The sequence below is a fragment of the Stegodyphus dumicola genome, chromosome 11 (assembly GCF_044657685.1).
Source record: "Stegodyphus dumicola isolate Sdum_Otavi_A_Nest chromosome 11, ASM4465768v1".
NCBI lineage: Eukaryota > Metazoa > Arthropoda > Arachnida > Araneae > Eresidae > Stegodyphus > Stegodyphus dumicola.
In genome coordinates, this window is record NC_140778.1 from 29329928 (window position 1) to 29350990 (window position 21063).

The window sequence follows — 21063 nt, forward strand, 5'->3', positions numbered from 1 at the left end:
GGTGTTAAATAAAACTGCTTTGCGTATTTTGGTCAGAGCGGTGGCTTTCTCTTAAATTGAATTTCTGCTGCTTCTTTTATTTCGTGGTCTGGTTTATTGAAAAATCTTTTAGGAATTTAATTAGGAAATTCGATTTAAAGTGTTTGTTCAGGATTCAACATGTGATATGAAATCAAAATAACTTTGAAGAAATTCTATAATCTTTATTCAAGTATACATTCATTGATGTTTCATTCAGGGTCGCTCTTCTAAAGCCCCGAAGGAAAATTTAAACAATTACAATATTTAAATAACAGTCTAGACTATCTAATAAACTTTCAAATCTTAAAACATATTTTAAGTCTAAAGTGGTAAGTATTAATATATATTTGTTAGCAAAGTTTCGTACATTTTATCTTCTCGAAAATCCGTCCTAAGTCTTTCTGTGATTCGACCTGGATCAAATTATCAGTGTTCCGCAATTTTAAACCTCCGCTACTGGTGCGTTCGCCTCTATAAGCGAAAAAGACCAAATATTTAACTTTGCACCTGCTCTAATAACAAGAATGGCTCATTCAACACATATTTGGATTTTTACGAAACCTGCTTTGTGATTACTCTTAAATAGTTGTAAAGGGCACTATTTCTTCACTCTGATAACGTTTCAAGAAAATCTCTGATGCCCCTTTACTAACTTTTAAGCAAATGAATGCAGCATATACTGGTCGGACTGTCAAATAGTTCAGAAATTTATATCTTCAAATTAAAAAAAAATCGTATTTCTTCATAAAATGCATCTAACATGGGAACAAGCTACATTCGGTAATGCCAAGGACTTTTAAAATTATATTTATCGTTTGGGATTATATTTATCATCAAAAAATCTTAAAACCAATTTGTTACTCATTAGTGTTTTTCCTATACTCTTGCGCTATATAAATTTAAAATTTTCAGAACCTTACACATTAAATGCTGCGCTCAAAGGAATGTAATGTTAAATCAAACTGCTTTGCATAGTTTATTTAGTCAGTGCTTAAACTGAGTTTTCGCTGTTTTATTTTTTCCTGGTACTGTTCAGCGCAAAGCCTTTTAGGAACTTAATTAGAAAATTTGAATTAATGCGTGTGCGTTGAGGATTCAACATTTGACGTAAAACTAAAACAATTTAAAAAAAAATTCTGTAATCTCTATCTAAGCATGCATCCGTTGATATTTCACTCAAGATAGCTGTTCTGAAGCCCCGCGGAAAGTGTTGTGAATTAAAATACTTCAATAACAATTCAGGCTCTCTGCTAAACTTTCAAATCTTAAAACGTATTGTATGTCTAAGGTGAAAAGTATTTATATAGATTTGTTAGCACAGTTCGTGCATTTTATCTTCATGAAAATCAGTCCTTTTTCTTTCTGCGATTCGACCAATGGCAAGTAATGTAATAAGAGAATAAAACTGCATAAAGGACTTATTTCACATTTCATTCTGACTGCAAAAAAAAGAAAAAAAAAACTTTAATCAGTACATAGCAGAAATAATGATTTTTGTAACTGCATGAAAATTAAAGCTACAAATATTCAGGAAAATCCTCCAACTGTTTAATATTTGGCTCTGAAAACCCCACAGCTTTCAAAAATGCCATAGTGATCATAATTTCAAAAATACGGTTGCTGTTTTTTACCTGGGTTATTTCTCTTCTAATAAAAGCCTTTTATTGTTTGATCACATTTTAAGATGGACGTGCACGTTAATATTTAAAACTGTCTTTAAAATGTTTCATATATATGAATGGGACTTCGTCAATCGAGGTATTAATTATTCCGAATTATTTTAGTACATGTTGCGGCCATTTTAAATTAATAACTTCATGAGATGAAGAAATGTAGAAAAGCAACAAATCAATTAAAGACTAGAAACGAAAGATAATTTCTTAATAAACGTTCAACGACCATGTAATAATTGCATTAATTGCACTCGCTGATGAACATGTTTTATCATTTTCATATTTTTGGTTAGTTGTTTTAGAGCATGAAATAAAATAAGCTGAACATATGGCATAATATTATTTGATAATGAAAACTGGCAGACAAATTCATATCTCTCGGTACGCATATTTCACAAGTGCACATCTGTGTAGCCACCGAGGGAGTGGCTTCTAGGATGGACCAATGAGCATTCAGTAATAATACTGTCATGTCACATGACCTTTCGCGTGCTTTAAGATTTAAGCAAGAAGGTTGAATATATTCTGGCACGCAATTTTCTGTACAAAATAATTAAAACATCGTCGATTGCTTCTGAAACTTTTCATTGCGAAGTTAGATCAAGTACAGGAAACTATGAAAATTTCACTACATGGTTGAAATAAATACAAAAACATGTTGGATACTTCGCAAAATTATCGATGTGAAATATTACTTAATAAGTGGTAAATAAGATTAAGAAAGAAATATGTGATAAACATCTGAGCCCAAATGCAATCTTTATATAAAATTATGCGTATGAGAAAAATATTGACACCAATTATATATGTAAATAGAAGTCAGCCCTTTTTATTGCAATTTATATGAAAAAGATGTTCTATAATAATAAGCAATGCAGAATTTTATTCAAAGTGAACTTTACTAATTTGTATTCGTATACATTTAGTGCGTTAAATTTCACATTTAATACATGCTCACCTTGAAATGTACTGTCTACACAAAAAATACTCATCAAACAGAGTGAATTTATCGTATTCACAATGAGTATATCAGTTTATTCATATAAAAGTTTTAATGTTAGCAATGGATATAATCAGATCATATGTATTCTGAATCTTACACTTTAAAAATCAAAAGAATGTAAGCACTGAAATAAGAAAGCACTAGATTCATTGTAACACTTTCAATCATTCTCAGCTCAATTAAAAAAATATACACTTGAATTCTCTTGACCCACATAATATGCCGCGAATATCAATCCTAATATTAATGAGTGATAAAAATCGCGAAAGTGAAATGTCTGCGATTAATCAAACTCAGAAAACGAAAGCACTACGAGATTTTCTACTATTACGCCATATATTTATAAATGTCAAACAAATGCAAATTAAAACGTAAACAACATACGCTCACATGCATGAAGATTTAGCGTCACAAGAGCAGTAGCAGCTCATTGGTCCATTTTTGAAACCCCTCCCTCAGTGGCTACGCTGATGTGCACTTGTGAAATATGCTCTCGGTACTTATATATCAGAGCTCGGATTAATTGAAGCTCAATATATATATCAATTAACACGATATAATCGCCGACTAAAGAAACTAAATTTTCCTGGAACTTTTTTATTACAGCTGAGGAGGCTTGGGTAATGCATTGTATCGAATCGAAACGGCTTTTTCTATTGCGAAATTTTGTGCGAAATGTTTGTAAAAATGTTTCAAGATAAAATTCATTATAGACTATAGATTTCTTTTCCTTTGGTAGACATGCAAAAGGATATGAAATAACATAGCGTTTGCCTCTTTCTTCCTACATAACCGAGATCAAAATTTATATTCTTACGTTTTCACTACAGGAAGGCACGTGCTTAAATGTATCATACTTAAAAACTTATCTTACCTGATTCATGTTTTTTTTTTTTTTTTTTTTTTTTTTTTTCCTAAACTGGAACTTTGTGTTTATACCTTCTCGTTCAAATGACTACGCGTGCAATGCTTCAGTTTTCAAAATATTCTGCATGTAAGAAACTGCGGCGGGAAGCCTACCTTTTTTAAATATAACGAATTGGTTTGATTTAACTAACAATAGCGAAACATACAGGAGCGATGAGAGTGCACTGTAAGTAGTACTTTCATGAGGGTTATTTTTAAGACAATAAATCCCAATGTTTTATCCTCGATAACTCTGCGTAGTTGCACTAGGAAAAAAAACCGAATGAAAGAAAAGATTTAGACCGTTATGAGGGATATATTGTTGCGTGCGTGTAAGTTCGTAATAATTTCCCTGCATACATTACGGATGATAACTTGACAAAATTTATTTTCCCAAAGAAAAACTTTCCAGCTGTGGAACCTTCCATAAGTATAATTTTACAAATATTTGCAGCATCACATTTAATTGAGTACAATCAGCAATTACACTTCAAAGTGCTGAGAACTTTTGATACTTTAGAAAACTTTAAAAACTTTTATCTTCAGTTTTCACAAATTCTTAGTTCTAAAATTAAGGAAAAATGTTTCACTAAACTTTTTTCCTTTCTAAAATTTCGATCCCCGTTGAACTTGCCTATTTATATTTTCGGAAATCTATTCAATAAATCTACCTCTCAAAAGGAAAAAAAAAAGCTTTTTTAATTTCAAATAATTCAGCGCTAACATCTCATCTCTTCTTAAACAGCTCATTCTCGTTGCCGAAAGTTAATAACAAAAACGTAAAATCATAACATTTTATTGCGAGCCATCTAGTGAAAACAGAATTGTCTGTTTATTAATTTGTTTTATAATTTTTCTTTATGGGTCGTTTTCAAACCTCCCCACTTTGAGTTTTAAACAACTTCTAGGTAAAACTTAAACTACTGTTAGGTAGCCACTTTCGTTGGTTTTATTAGTCTACCATAACGTGAACGCTAAGGTTTCGATGGTCTTGGATCATCAGTTGGTACTCTCAAAGCCTCAGTTCTCCTCCCCAGCAAAGCTCCATCATTCGAGCAGGATTAACATGAAATGTTTCCCTCCTTCTGGCGTCCTTCTGTAACTGGGTCTAAATTAGACGATACAGAATGTTTTCCGTAAGAATCTGAAAACGAAGGAAAGTTAATACGGCAATAAAAATGATTTTTCCTTTTTCTGCAATTCCAAAGGGAAGAATTTTTGGACAGGAAGTAAAAAGGAACCATATGCTGTTTTTGCAAGAGTTACTCTAACCCGATAATTTTTTTCAGGATACAGTTTCACTATTTGCCCTAAATTCCAGTCCAGTCTTTTGGTATGATCATTTTCTAACAAAACTATTTCTCCTTCAAGATACTTTCTCTTTTTACCTTATGTGCTTATCTAAGTTGGACTAGATACTGAGTTCTAAAACGCTTTCATAAGTCCCTTTTCACTCTAACACGATATGCAAATTTCATTTTTAACTTATTTGCCTCAATATTGTCAAACTCGGGTGCGCCGATTTTTCTAATATCTTGAAAGAACATTGCAGAAGTCAGACGTTCCAAATCTTCAGGATCTTCCGAAATATAATTTAACGGTGTTGAGATAATAAGGCTTTCAAATCGCATAGAACAGTATTCATTTCTTCATGAGTTCAAGACGTTTAGCCTCAATTTTACCTTAAAATTATCTTCGTCAGTCCAATCAGCCTCTCCCAGTAGCCTCCCCACCAGGGGGCGTTAGGAGGTATGAATTTTTATCTGATTGGATTTAGCCCCTCTATGTTCTTCAATTTCTTTAAATACACTTTCTTTAGTTTAGAAGTGCCTTTCTGAATAAATGACAGCTGCTCTTTCCCGGCGTGCTTTAAATCTCCTTAAGCCAAAAATAAAATTTCCAGTCGGTATTGAGGTTAACAGTTATAGATGTACTGCACAATTCAGGATCGAAATCCAGGCCTTTATTCCTCCTTTGAGAATAAGAGCACCTGCAAGATCCACTCCTATAATTTTGAAAATTGCTGCATCTCTTACACGATTTTGAGATAAAAGTCCTTCTAATATAGTTACTGTTTCGTTTTAAACCTATTTCAGATGATACAAGACCTGATTACTTCTATAGGTTTTCTGGTTTTTCAGAATCCAGTAATTCTCTCTAAGATGGCTCATGAGCATTTAGACTCCGTCATGTCCTAAACTTTCCTGCTTCTTAATAATGAAAGCTTTCACTACTGGATGATGAGATGGAAGTATAATAGGCAAACAACTTCTTCAATAATCTTCATGATCTTCTCTGAAGCATATTTTTGATTTTAATCTCAAAATATCACCAGAGTCTTTAATTACCTGCCAAGAATTTAGTCTCTTGTCAGTTTCATTACTGACCGCATCCTTCTGTACTTGCTTCAGCAAAGTACGTTCAGCCCTTTTCATTTCATCAGTCATCAAATTCCCTGTTGTTTTATGATCTTTTATTTTCTTCATATTTGTTATAAATATAGTTATCCACGTTGTAATTCTTAGAAGTTTAACGTAAGATGAATAACGATAGTAATACTTTTATTTGCATTGCACCGAAACTGCCACTGAAATAGTTTTTTCTTTCTGAATTAATTATCTCTGTATTTGAAATGTGTTCCAGTTTTGGTCATTCTTCTTCCTTTTTTATGAGCCAAGAAGGTCCTTTCACGAACTTTCTTTAATAAGAGTTGTCACAGAACATCTTTGCGAGGGAATATAGGCAGGGTTCAGTATAACTGGTATTTATCTTCAGCTTTCGTTAGAAGATATTATTCTCATTTCTCCCACTTTATTGGCTACTAAAATCGCCCATGGGCCTTCCTTTCTTATCCATAAAAAGCATCCTTCGAATCTGTCCAAAAAAACTGATGATACATCTTCCATGTGTAAATCCTTCTTTATTGACGTAGCCAACCTTACGCCAATCGTGCAAGCTAACAACTCTAACCTTGGAACTGAAGTTCCCTTTAACGGTGCGACTTTCGATCTCGCTTGAATCGGCACGTTACTTCGCTATCCTTTTCGGTTCGAAGAAAGACACAAGTACACCAATTTAGAAGAATCACAAAATACTTGTAACGATAGCTTGGCATTCTTAAGGTCAAGGCTCGAAAGCCTTCGAGAAATTTGATGTTTTCTAGATCTACAAGCTGTTTTTTTTCTAACTTTCAAATTTCTTTTCTTCGTCTAAAGGTAATTTAGAGTCCCACGAACCTCCTGTTTTCCATCATTCCTGTAAGAGTAATTTGGCTATTAAAGTAATTGGACATGTGACTCCGATCAGGTCAAAAATTCGATGTAAGTATTTTTGTTTTCATAATGAATTATCCTTTTGTTTCTGTTTCTCTGTATGTGACAGACAGGTAATCCTCTTCTAAATTCCATGCAAGCCCTAGAACCTGCACTTCAAATAGATCTGATTTTTTATGTTCAATTTTCCGTTCAAAATTTGGACTACACACTTCACTGTGAAGCCAACCTCGTAGATCAAACTTCCCCATAGCTAACAGTTCTTTGGCTTATCGTTGGAAAGACTCTAGATCTTCAACTGAGTCCACACTAAGTACACAACTGAGTCGTAACGCAATTCCACATGCATAGAATCTTTCAGCTTTTTAGCTGCCATTTTCAAACCGTCAGATGCATTCTTTTTAGATGAAAATTTAAAAGTACCGCTAATAAAATTCACGAAAGTCCGAAAACCAACGCTGGTATATAACAAATTTTTCAGGATTTCCTCCTAACCATCACAAGAAGCGTAGGAAATTCTGATCATTTTAATGTAGAGTATCCGATATAACTCCTATTTTTCCTAATCGGAAACGATTCAAAATTGAAGGTATCATTTCAATGAGATTGGGGCCCTTTTATACACAATCATGGAGTGAATTAAAACTTTTCTGTCAAGCAGAACTATCAAAAACTGGTCGAAACTTAGTGGTAGAATTTTCTTTAAACATGAGTCGTTGGGGGTAAGTAGTAAAATTTCCAAGTTTTTTAGACTCATTCAAATGGACCTTTTCGATAATGCCATCCTTTTCCCTTTCATTGAATACATATTCATAATCATTCAATCTTCCTACAGTTCTCAAAGATCTTACAGTGTTCTTCAATTCTTCAATTTTTTTTCAGCCATTTCAAAACTATCACCAAGTTTTGCATGGCCCTCAATCCAAGGAACGCAAACAATGCACCAGCCTTCTTTATTTCTAGCTATCGTGTTTTCAAAATGCTTCAAAGGAAGACTGGGCCGGAAATCTCACAAATACTTTGTTTCTCCTTCTAAACAAATTCTTGCTATACTCGTTCATTACTATCGATCAATATCAGTATTTATCTGCGATTACATTTTTAGAAAATCTGTAATAACCCTTTATTAACTTTTAAAGAAAGGAATGCAGCTTATAGAAGTTGGACTGTCAAATGCTTCGAACATTTCGTTCTTCAAATTTCCTTCAGGAATCATATTTGACATGGAAACAGGTTTCTATTTGACGATGCCATCAATTTTTAAAATTAAATGAAGAGTTTGAGATTATACTTATTATAGAAAATTTTGATCAATTTGTTACCTACATTTATTTTCGGATAAGCTTCCGCTGTATATAGTTTAAAACTACAAAGAACTGCGAAAGAACTGAGGAAAATTTTCTTAAATCAAACTGCTTTACCTGCTTTAGGCAGACGGGTACTTTGATATAAGTTGGAGTTCTATTATTTCTACCTTTTGCACTTTCCTCAGTCTCCTGTTCAACTGCAAAAGCTTTCAGAAAATGGACTTTTTCGACGATTTGTATCGACGATTCAAACCTTGATGTAAAATTGGCGGAATTTTAAGGAAGTTCTGAAATCCTTGTCTAGGGACGCATTCTCCAGAATATGCGTATTTGCACATTCAAGTGAAACAAAATAACAGTTTGCAGATATTAAAATGCTTCAAAAAATTTATTTAATCTTTAAAAATGCTGAATTATATCTCCCCGAAGCAATTGGATCAATAACTGGCTTCGGTGTATTTCCCAGATTTCAGGAGAATTCTAGAGATTTCGCGAATATAAATTTTTTTTCAGGGATACCAAATAAATTAGCAAATTTCCAATACATACCTTATAAGTTTTTAATTTTCATCATAGATGCTGAAATGTGATTCATGCTTAAATATATTTTAAACTTATATTAATTTAAACTACGGAGAAATTTCACATTTTTTCTACTCCAAAGACAGAACTTTAAATCTGATCAACCTTTACCTTAGCTTTGAACAACATAAATTAATCTTCATTGTTAAAGGAACTACATAAATCGCGTATCTATTCAGACATTTTTAAGCACATACAGTGCGAGCCATTACTTTATTTGTATAAGTCAGTAATGTGCAGAACTAGATTCTAATTAGAACGATTACTTCGAATGCCTGCGAGTGAAGTTTTTTAGAAGGGAGATCTGTCCGCTTCATGACAAAGAAAAACTAAGCATTCCTTTTTACAAATCAAAGGCGTAACTCTTGTTACGCAGAAACAAATTTCTTCCAAATTAGAAATTTAAGTCCTTCAGCTTTTTAAATAACGAAAATCATTCATTCATTTCCAGCGGAAACACTGGATTCAAAAACGATGTTAGAAACTCGGTGCGGCATAAAAAAATTTCATATTTATAACTATTCATACGTTTCACTAACTCTTAGATTTTAAGGTGTACGTTTCTTCTTTTTTCATGTCAGAATTTTCGCTCAGATTAGAAATTTATACAAATTTGAATTCTGCGGCATAGGTTAAAATTAGGAATTTAGTTCGGCTAGTGGAGAGTTGGCCATTGCATCAATAAAACTTAGTACCTGGGAATTCCATTTGAAAGGCGAACTTAGATAGTGGATGCGGAACTGGTAAGCTAAGTAACAGATTAATTGCAGTATAGACCTATCAGATGTTTAACTTTGAACTAAACTGTGTCTTTATGCGTGTTTGAAATTTGACTGGAAGCGAAACCAGCCTTATCTTTGCGTACTATTTTTATGCCTCCCAACAGTGACAATGGTTAACGTCGTTGACTGCTATACCGTAAGTCTCGGGTTTGAATCCCGGGGCATACATGGATATTTGTAAATGCATAGTGTCTACGCGTCATGGGGCAATCTAAATATGAGGCGAGCCGAATGTCCTCCCAAGAGATTATTAGTAGGGGAAGAGGGTTGAGAGATCCTCGGTACCCTACGTCCAGAGGTTCTTCTCCTTAAAAATTGGGGGGAGGAGGATGCGCAGCCGGGATAGTGGTTAGAGACGCTGAATGGCGTACCAAAGTTTCCGAGTTAGAATACCGGAGAAGGCATGCATGAATGATTGTAAATACTATATTGTCTCTTTGTGGCAAGGGGGAACTCAAAATATAGGACTATCCGAAAGTCTTCTGTATAAGTTGTTGGTTAAGAAGAGGGGTGGGAGAGTATGAGTCCCGTACTTCCAGGTTGTTGTCCTTTAAAACTGTGGGCGCCGGCCAGCCGTTGCTAATGCTTTCCGACTTACAATAAATATCAATATTCCGACAATTCTCTCAACAGTAGCAAAACTGCAAACTTTGACCCTATAAGTAACTTTTACCTCATTACTTTAATACGTAGTCTTTGCTATTGTAATTGACTTGATAACATGTGTCCTTTGATAATAATGTGTGTGTGTGTGTGTGTGAAGTATTGTTTAGTGTTCCAAATTTGTAGTACATTTTTCTGATCTTATTTTCTCTCATTGTGTGAAATTACAGTTATTTATTTATTAATGTGCAAAATTCTATTATGCCGACAGAAAATATGACGTGATTTAGGAATTTAAGAAACAGTGATATGAAAGCTATGTATGATGTCCATATGTAATAAAAATATTTTTTCTTTTTTTATTAATATAAAGATTAATTAAAATAATGAAGATTGTCTACTTACTGTTATGTAAGGGATTGTGTCGTTACATAGCAATAAGGTAATTTATAAACTTAAAAATGTTCCACAATGAGAATTTAAATATAAAACAATTTTTCATTACCTGTATAAATGCTAAAGCATTAAAAATCTTTGAAAATACTGAAGTTGTATGAAATGCAAGTATTAGAGACTGCGACGTTGTTTACCGTTTTAATAGTTGGAAGAATTCACTGAGTGTATCATGGTAATTTTAAGTATAAACAATTTATTATACTTATTTTCAGTAATGCCTAAGCTTAACTGTTAGAAATGTAAAGAATTTAACGTTAATTTACATTAATAAACAATTCATTATTGTTATTTTTAGGAGAAAATAGAAAGTACGCGTTACGTTAATATGAGAATGCATTGTGACGTCAAAAGTTTAGTCCCACCATAGTCTACTATGTTATGTTCTTCAGGGCTTTAGCTCAAGGAGCCGGGAAAGTTGTGCTTTGCAATGGTTCGGTCATAGTAAAGCTGTCGTAGTCGCAGTCGTAGCACAGAAATAAATTTACCCGTATTTTTTAATTACGCTATACTGTCCACAAGACAGTCAAACCACAAAACATCCACCAAGATAATTATAATTATTATAATAATACATATTTAATCTTAGTGTGGTAAAATTGAGAAAAATATAAAGCTGGAAGCGTTGTTGAACATTAAGAAAACGAATTAGGGGGTAAAATATTATTATAGAATTATTTGTCTATATATTCGAATTGTTCAGCACTTAGCATAGGCAATCGTTCGTATACTTCATTTCCTAAATTTTTTAGAAATATTTCTGAAGAAAAACTTTTTTAAAAATGTTTTAATGGTTTGTAACATTTACATTGAAAAACGAAAGATAATAAAAATGAATATTATATTTTCATTTCACTTAATTTTTTAAATATTTTATATTTCGTTTTATCATATGGCAAGAGGAGTAATAAACTTTTATTTTTAAACAGAAGCCAATTATTTATTTTATTCTATTCTGAGTTCTTATATTGTGTATAACCTGAGTTCTTATATTCTGTATGTATACATTTTACAATTAAGTTTCCTAAGGAAATAGTGAGGTATTAAGAACACATTGTAAAATTCTTAACATTGTATCAGGGTAAAAACAGTCCGATGGTAGAAAACATGAAATATTTTTTATACCACAAATCCATTAGAACAAAAATCTATTATCCATTAATTCAAATGTGGTTATAGGCAGCCTAATATTTGATCTTTGGATTTACCCATAAGAAGCAATTAAGCAATTTGTAACGTGGTACAGGAGATATTCGTTCAACATATGAAAAGAATTAGTTGGGAAATCTCATAACAAAATGTATCGTATATCGAATAGACATATCTGGTGTGAATGCTAAGAAGAACTCAGAAATCTATTAAATAATTTATAAAATTTTTCAGAATTTACGTCTATTCATGTTTATGTCAAATCATCTTTCTTCGGCAGGTATCATCTATCCAGCTAATGGTTATTCCACTTCTTTTCCCCTCTACAGTTTCCACGAACCCAGAAGTTTCTGCAATGACAGTTGAGCTTTGACGAATAAAATTCCCGGGCTTTTAAGTTCAGACTTTCTATTCAGTGTGCACTGTCGATCAACACTGAACTACACCACTAAACAAATTTACTATATTTAATTGCATAAGTCTTTGACAAAAACGTTTTTATTGCTAGGTTGTGCTAAGTTACATTACTAGGCTACATTTATATACTATTGCTGCAAACAAAGTCTTTATCTATTCTTTTATCTTTTATCTCTCTATCTATTTCTTATACCCACTGGCAAGGTCATTTGCGTAACATAATAAGTGTATTATTTGATTATGGCAAAACACGCGTGGGCAGTCTGACAAAGGGGTATGCCTTCCCTGGAGGGAGTTTCAAGGGAAACTAGTTAGTATATTCCTTAAACAGAGGGGCCCACCAGCGGCCGAGCGGTAAAGTCGCTGAACACTGGTAGTTCGGTCCGAGGTTCGAATCCCGCGAACGGGCTGGCTGCATGGGTGTTTTCGTGGTTTTCCCCATGTGTAACGTGTATACGAGCCAGTTACCCTTAGAAAATCCTCCACGAAGGCATCCCTCCCCTTAGGCAGATAGCCCTAGTGTGCTTTGCCATAATACACCACCACACCACACCACCTTAAACAGAGGACGTATCATGAAAACGCCCATTCAATCAGCACTTCTGCCTAGAATCGAACTTAGGTCGAATACCAGTGTTCACGAACATAATTAATTGCTCAACGGCTCATCGGCCCACACGGCTTGGAAGCACATCAATACTGTTTTCACACCATCGCGAAATAAATCTGGAAGTCTTATACCTTTGCAACTAGTTGAGAATTTCAACTGCAATTCACGTTCACATGAAAATTTGACAGATCTATTAAACAGCCGGTTTTATACCTTGACGCACATGTAATTTTACTGCACCTAGTAACCTGAAATACTTCCACACTTGGTCTTGCTGTGAGAACTTTTCTAATTAAATACCAAAGGACCGACGATTGTAAATTTCGAAGCACCTGCTATCATAAAGATAGTTTCATTCCATATCCGACATTCAAAAAGTGAACAGAAAAGAGAAAATAGACATTAGCTAAAAATTGCAGAATTCAGTGAGAATATAGAACTTTACTGTAGGTCCCTTGCGCTTTACTAGCTCAGATGAAATGAGAGATAACTGATACTCTGACACATATGTGATTATGCCGAGTTTCTGCTGTTTAGGTATTATTTGCGAGTAACCTCAGATTCTCCAATTGTGGGCGTTGTACCGAGAAGTCCTTTTTTGAGTTCTCGAGCCGGTGTTGGCGTTGGTGTATTTAATTATGGCAAAGCACGCTAGGGCTATCTGCCTGAGGGGAGGGATGCCTTTCGTGGAGGACTTTCTAAGGGCAATTGGCTCGTATACACGTTACACATGGGGAAAACCACGAAAACGCCCATGCAGCCAGCCCGTTCGCGGGATTCGAACCTCGGACCGAACTACCAGTGTTGAGCGTCTTTACCGCTCGGCCGCTGTTGGGCGTTCTCGAGCCGTGTGAACGTGAATATGACTAAGGGGGGGGGAATGCTTAAATGTTGTAACAATTTGTGGAAACATTTGTGTAGAACAAATTTTTAAGAGTATAAACAAACTGAGAAAGCAAATCTAAATTACTTTTAGGTCAGAGCCAAAATTTCTGTATATGAAACAGCGAAATGATAACTATGAGGTTATTTTATTCATTCGTGCAAGCATTTTATTTACTTGTATACCACCAAATTTGCCCTAAAAATCTCCACTGCTTTAATAATTAATTATTGTCACTTCTTGCAGAATATTTTACCTTCCAGTAGAAAACATTTAATCAAAAAATAATCAATCATCTCTTAATTGTGAAACACATTCAAAATCGGATTTCTGAATTACCTTTCTGAACGCTTTTGCGGTGAAAAGAAAACTGAAGAAACAATTTAACACGTTCACGCCGGGGCCGATTTTTATCTTCTTCACGCCTTGAGACAGCGCTCGAATTTTTGCCTCGTTTCATCTGGCGGCTAGCGATCATTACCAGTTCAGACCTGTATACGAGTTGTACGTTTGATAATAGTTATTAATTATAATTGTTATTAAAAAGTTTTATAATAAATAAACGTTAATTTTTCATTACTTTGATTTTCAGCGTCTAGTAATAATACAATCGAACGCGTACCATCTGTGGCACGCACCGCCCGATAAGACAGACTAGTGCGGGCCACAGATGGCTCGCGCCGGCGTGAACGAGTTAAGCAAAATCAAAGCAGCAGACATAAGACAAGGACATTTTATTCCGAAAGCCACAGCTCTGCCTAAAAAAATAGGCAAACCAGATCCATTAAAAATAGAACGAAAGAAACCTCATGAAATTACGTAGCCAAATTGTAATTTTAAAACACATAAATCACATGAGTATATGAGAAAACTAGTGAGTAACAAATTGGTTAAATAATTTTTATCTTAATAATTACAATCTCAACAAAATTTCCGAAGTGTTTGACAGCCCAACCTGCATAAAGTTCCTACAAGACAAAATCATTTTCGTGAAAATATACAGTTTTGTAACATCTTTTAGCTGTACTTTTCTATTGCGGTAGCGCGATCAAGAAAAGGAAAACGATTAAAGTTGCCATGGAAAGTTAAAGTTGCCGATTTTTTTAGTTTTAGTCAAAAGGATCAATTTGCCCAGAAGGAGTGTTAATTTCGTTTTGATATTTTGCATTGGTTCACTATAAATGTTGGTTTACTTTTCGCATTGTTGCCACCAAATATTATCGCCCTGGCTTATAGTTAAAGAAATTAAGTAATGAAGAATCTTCATAAATGTATGTTTGTTTCTCGCATTTGGATAAAACAACGGTACCTAGAGCCATCCAATTTTGAATAACTTAATGTTCTACGGAATATGGTCATCTGGAAGCCCAAACTTGGAATTTGAAATTTGTTTTATGATCGATTTCATATTGTGTAACACTAACGGATTTATAATTAACAATCTGAATAATTTCAAAGCGAGCAACGTCAATACTTTATGAAAAAAAAAATTATCTCCAGCCCACGAGTCTGTATATCGGAAATTCTAAAGCTTTACCCATGTAAAAATTATTTTGCGATATTGCTGTTGAATTGAATTTTATGATTTAAGTGCGAAGAACATGATATTTAATAAATAAAGGTAACACACTAAACGTTAAAGGGATGCCCCTTTGGGCGTAATGCAAAACCTGAAAGCTTTCAGATTGTAAGTAAAATGAATTTATTTTAAAATACTGTCCATAAAAATTCTTGTAACAAGCGCCTATAATCAGCAACAAAAAGTTTTATTAACCAAAGGGGCAATTTTCCCAGAAGAACTATTAATTTCGTTTGGGCATTTTGCGTTGATTCGCTGTCGGTTCCCTTTTCAAATCGTTGCCACAAGTAATAGAGCCCTGCATTGCAGTTAAAGAAATTAAATAATGAAGAATCTGTATGAATGCATGTATATTTCTTGACTAAAAAAGCAACGGTACACAAAGCCATCGAATTTTAAATAACGCACGTTTCCACCCGAATATGGAAATATGGAAGCCCAAATTTGGAATTCTATTTTATTATGTATTTCATTGTTCGTAAAACTTTAACGAATTTTTGATTAACAAACTCAACGATTTCAAAGCGAGTAATGGCAACACTGTACGAAAAAAAATCATATCAGTCTATTTCATAATTTCTCCGGTTTAATTTCTTCGATGACCAGTCTCGAACGCTGAAAAATGTTTTTTCTCGAGCGTACGAGACTGTGCATCGGAGAAATTAACCCGGAGAAATTAGAGAGTACACTAATATGATATTGCACGACATTTTACTGTCTTTGTTCCCCAGATATTGATTTCTATATAAATTATAAAAGCGCATTGCTCATTAAAGCAAAAATATCTGTCATATAAATATTTTGCCTAAAGTGTTTGAGAAAAACACTTCGGAAGAAACGTGTGATTTTATCAAATGTGTAATATACAGTATATTTTATACAGTTGTACTTTTAATAGCAGATATAAATATTGTAGCTTAAATAGTATGTGATTTTTATTTTCCGTAGGAATTAGCAATATTTTTACAGTTATTAAAATATATGAAAAGACTTTTGCCCGCGCGTACGTGCAGAAGTGAGCTCCACGTTTTCCTCTCTAAAAGCGCTGTATTAAAGTGAAAAGTGCATAATTTTTATGTGAACGAAAAGATCTTGTCGAGAACTTCAATTTGGTGTCAACTACCCGTGGCTACGCCGAATAGTTCTAGAGATATGGTTTAATATAATGTTATTTCCATTGTCTTTGCGATTACCATTGTAAACGGAATTTTTGAGTGATCCGCTCAGTGAAGTGCCGCTCAGAGGCGAATTTAGATTAAAGGATTTCTCGGCACCTTTTAGCCATCCAACTTCAATCTACATACGAACAGTAACCTGGTACCTTCCGCTTGCTTCCGTTACAAGTTTCAAATTTGTAGTCTGATCGTGAGTGCTTTTTATATGTTTTTATAAAGTGTCTCTACAAGTGCCACTTTCACGTTTAATTTTTTAATATCTCTTCTTCTACTGGGAGTGTTGCAGCGTTTTAACAGTAAAAAGGTAGGCCACTCTATTATCTACATTTTGATGTACATCTTAAATTTTTAGCTACAATAGTTCTAATTTTATGGGATTGCTCTAGTACAACTTCCCACGTGCTACTGTTTAATTACAGAGCTTAGAATTACAACTGTTTATTTACAGAGCTTAGAATTAGAGCTTTTAATGCAGCACGTCATGTCCATTTTCTGACAGTGTTTTTCTCATCAATAAGCACTTTTCCTGTAGCACATTCACTGCTAATTCTTGGACTGTTTATTTATTTATTTATTTATTTATTTAGTTAGTTAGTTAGTTAGTTAGTTATTATTATTATTTCCCTTATTATTAATTTTTGCAATTCTTGTTTTTACGATCTCTGATTTTTTATTTTTTTAAGCATAGTGCATAAGCATAAATGATAAAATCATCAATCAATAAGCACTTTATTGATTGATGATTTTATCATTACGCATAAGCATAAATTATAAAAGTTTGTTATTGTTTTTATTTTGTTGTTGCAATCTAATATTGCACAATTTTCTTTTTCGATTTAACTTTATGATAGTTACTACCAACATATAACTAGTGTAATCATCATTCATTATTGTGTGTCTATTTGATTTGGTTTCTTACATAACTTAAGTGTATTCTGTGTATATGTAAAGTAACTTAAATTATGTGCAATTCGGATAACAGCGCTCTGTTATTTTCGCTGGTCTTGTGATATTTTCGCAACACAAGCACATTTCAGCTATCATTGTTAAATATTTTGGTACCTAGTTTAATAGCCTTTTTGTGTATTAATTTATTTTTACCGCCTTTATTTGATGTATTAATTTATTTGATGTATGTATGTATATAAGCATATCACTTACTGTTGTTAGTTTCACAGTATTAAAATTACTGCAGTAATAAGCTCTTACAATAGTTGTTTTGTTCCTATAATTGCTGTAGTCGGCTTTCACTACAGCTTTCCATATCAGTAGTACCAGTACTTACGGTGTGGTGTTGGTGTATTTAATTATGGCAAAGCACACTAGGGCTATCTGCCTAAGGGGAGGGATGCCTTTCGTGGAGGACTTTCTAAGGGAAACTGGCTCGTATACCCGTTACACATGGGGAAAACCACGAAAACGCCCATGCAGCCAGCCCGTTCGCGGGATTCGAACCTCGGACCGAACTACCAGTGTTCAGCGACTTTACCGCTCGGCCGCTGGTGGGCACCAGTACTTACCTGCAGCCATATTTGATCACAGCACTTAATACATTCAGCTTCAGGTTTCCTTGATTATGGAGTTTCGCTTTTGCTACAACTGTGTACAAAGCAGTGCTCTTTTCCCAACTTTAATGGGGACACTCGATACCTCTTCTACTTCAGGCAAAGATGTTACTAACTCGATTACTCCCGACAATCCATCGTCTAAGGCCTCAAGACTGGAGAAAATGAACGCAATTACGGAGAATATTAGGGAGCACCTTACAGTGTGCAGGGTCAGATCGAGGCTTAAGATTGCGGATCACGAGATATTACAGGATTTTATTCGTGAGATTCTGGATTTAGTCTCACAGCAAGAGATCCTTATAGCTAACCAAGAGGAGCAAATTCTGGAACTAACAAGACATTTACATTTTAAACGACAGTCCTCAGCATCGGTAGCAGCAACCGTGGAAGTAGCAGCAACTTCACCAGTACAGGGCAGGCAGCAGAAGGAAGAAGCAGCAGCAAACGAAGGCTTTACCGTTGTAGTTAATAGATGCAGAAGATTAAAACAAGCTTCTCCAGATACAAAGCTTCCTGACCACGTACTCCTTATTAGGACACGAGTTGAAGAACACGAGTAAAGACACGAGTCGCACTACTGAAAGTGTTCAGAAGCAGCTAGTAAGTAGTATTAAGCCTTATAAAGTGGGGATTAACATCGTCCAAGTAAGGCCTACGCGCTCGCAGGAACTACTCATCAGGTGTAGAGAGAAGACAGACCTACACAAACTCAGGACCGCCATCAATGAAATTTTGGAATTAGATAACTCATTAAGTGCAAGAATGCCCAGACCACCTAGGCGTACCATAATAGTCTTTAGAGTGCCACAGGACAGTACAGCTACAGATATCACAGAGGCTTTCTCCAACGTGTTCCCAAGTAACACGAAAAAGTTTATATTCCCTCTTCGTTCCTACCCAAAGGAGGACAAAACCTGCCATTGGCTAGTGGGTGTTGCAAGGGAACAGGCCGAAGAGTTATTAGAAAAGAAAAGAATTTGCATTGGACTTTGCACCTGCAATTTCAAAGAATACCTCCAAGTGAAACGGTGTTACAACTGTCAAGAATTTAGGCACTTTAGACGTTACTGCAAGTCGGATACAGCCTGCTCCAAGTGTGGTAGAGGTCACCTGATAGAAAAGTGCGACTCAGTTACCATCAATGGTGTCAACTGCAACCTAGCGAACGAGAAGTCAAGTAGCACCTTCGACACACAACATCCAGCAAGCGCATCGATATGTCCATGTTACAGAAAGTTAAAGTCTAAGACCAAGGTGCCCTCAAAAAAGGGTGAAACAAGTGTAAATGAGTTACAGGATGCAGATGGCTTTGTTTAGCCTAGACTAAATACTAACGAAAGTATAAATACTGTAAATAAAATTAATATACAGGGTGAGCCTGAAGTTATGGAAGTTCGTCCACCTAAAATTAAACCAGTCATGTTTAAAACGATTGCTTTTTAATTTTAATTAAAATATTAAAAATATTCAGTTAAAATATTAAATTTTCAGTTAAAATATTAAAAAAATGAAACCAAACTACATATTGCTGTCAAAATTAATGGTGAATTTTTGAAAATCTTCCTTAAAACGAAAGAAGATAATAGACAGATATAAAGATATGGTAAAACCGGCTTAAGTAACACCTGAATCCACAGTTTATTTTTTGTTTACACTATTGACAGAAATAGAATTAGATACACTGGTATTATCATTACTATTTTTGACATTGAGATTTTTATACATTTTCGGGAAATTAGGAATAAAGTAATTAAACTCGTGTATTCCTTTTTAAAAACATTCTTTCAGAAATCAAACCTCAGCAAATCCGAGAATTTTAAATGAAACGTACACAATTTGGTGATTCGCTTATTTGAGAGCTCACGAGTTGCCACTAATGTTGGTAAATATATGTGAAGCCAAAAATATCTCATCTTCTTGAGAGTATGGCCCGAGGAAGCTAAAATATTGGACACTTCTGAATTAAAGCTTCAAAGAAAAACCAGCCTGTATGATATAACTGTTGAAAGTCCACATTCAAGCGAGTATCTGAGTATTTCCGTTTCTTTTCTTTTCTTTTTTTTTTTTTTTTTTTTTTTTTTTTTTTTTTTTTTTTTTTGTCACCGTAAATATGCAGTCTCGTGTATTATTGGAGCAGTTGGAAAATTAAATGGTCCTTCTTTTTACTTATAGTGGGAGGACCTATTAACGACGGAGGGGTAAGGATCTTTGGGAAGGTAAAAATATGTAGAAAATTTTCTAGAACAACTATAGTGGTAATTAATACGTTAGGTTTAGAACACGTTTTCATATTTGAAAAGTGAAGCAGCAAGCCTAAACGTTTATTTAAATTACTTAAATTAAGGAAAACTTCCTGTGGGGCTTTAGAAAAGCGCTTCTGAATGAAGCATCAATGAATACGTCCTTAGATAAGGATTTTAGAACTTGTTTAAAATTCTATCAATTTTACTTCAAATGCACAGTTAACAACACACACCATTTCAATAATATTTCCGAAGTAAATCCTAAGATATTTTGCGGAGAACAGCAGCGTGAAAAAAACAAAACACTGAAAATAACATAACTTTTATTTATTCGAAAGACACCGCTCTGCCTAAAGTACACAAAGCAGTTTGTTTTAACAATTTCTGATCTTTCCCAGTTTAGTTATGAAATATTCCAGTTTTAAAATATATGAAGCGCAATAGTGTAAAAAAAAAACTAGTGACTAACAAAGTTGTTGAAATTCCTTTCATAAATATTCTAATCTGAAACTCTAATTTTAAAAATCCATGGCACCATCGAATTGAAACCTGTTGTCATGACAGATGTATATCAAAAGTAGATTTAAATGTTTTGGAATCCGAAGAACTAAATTTCAGAAATATTTGACAATCCAACCTATATAAGTTGCATTCATTTTCAAAAGTAAGTAAATTGAGTTTCTTGAAAATTTAACACAGATAAATGCTTATATTGATCAATAGCAATGAACGAGAATATCAAAAATTTGTTAAGGAACAGAATAAGTACTTGTGAGATTTCCTGAGACCAAATCACATTTATAACCTTTTAACATTAATCTCTATAAATTTGACATA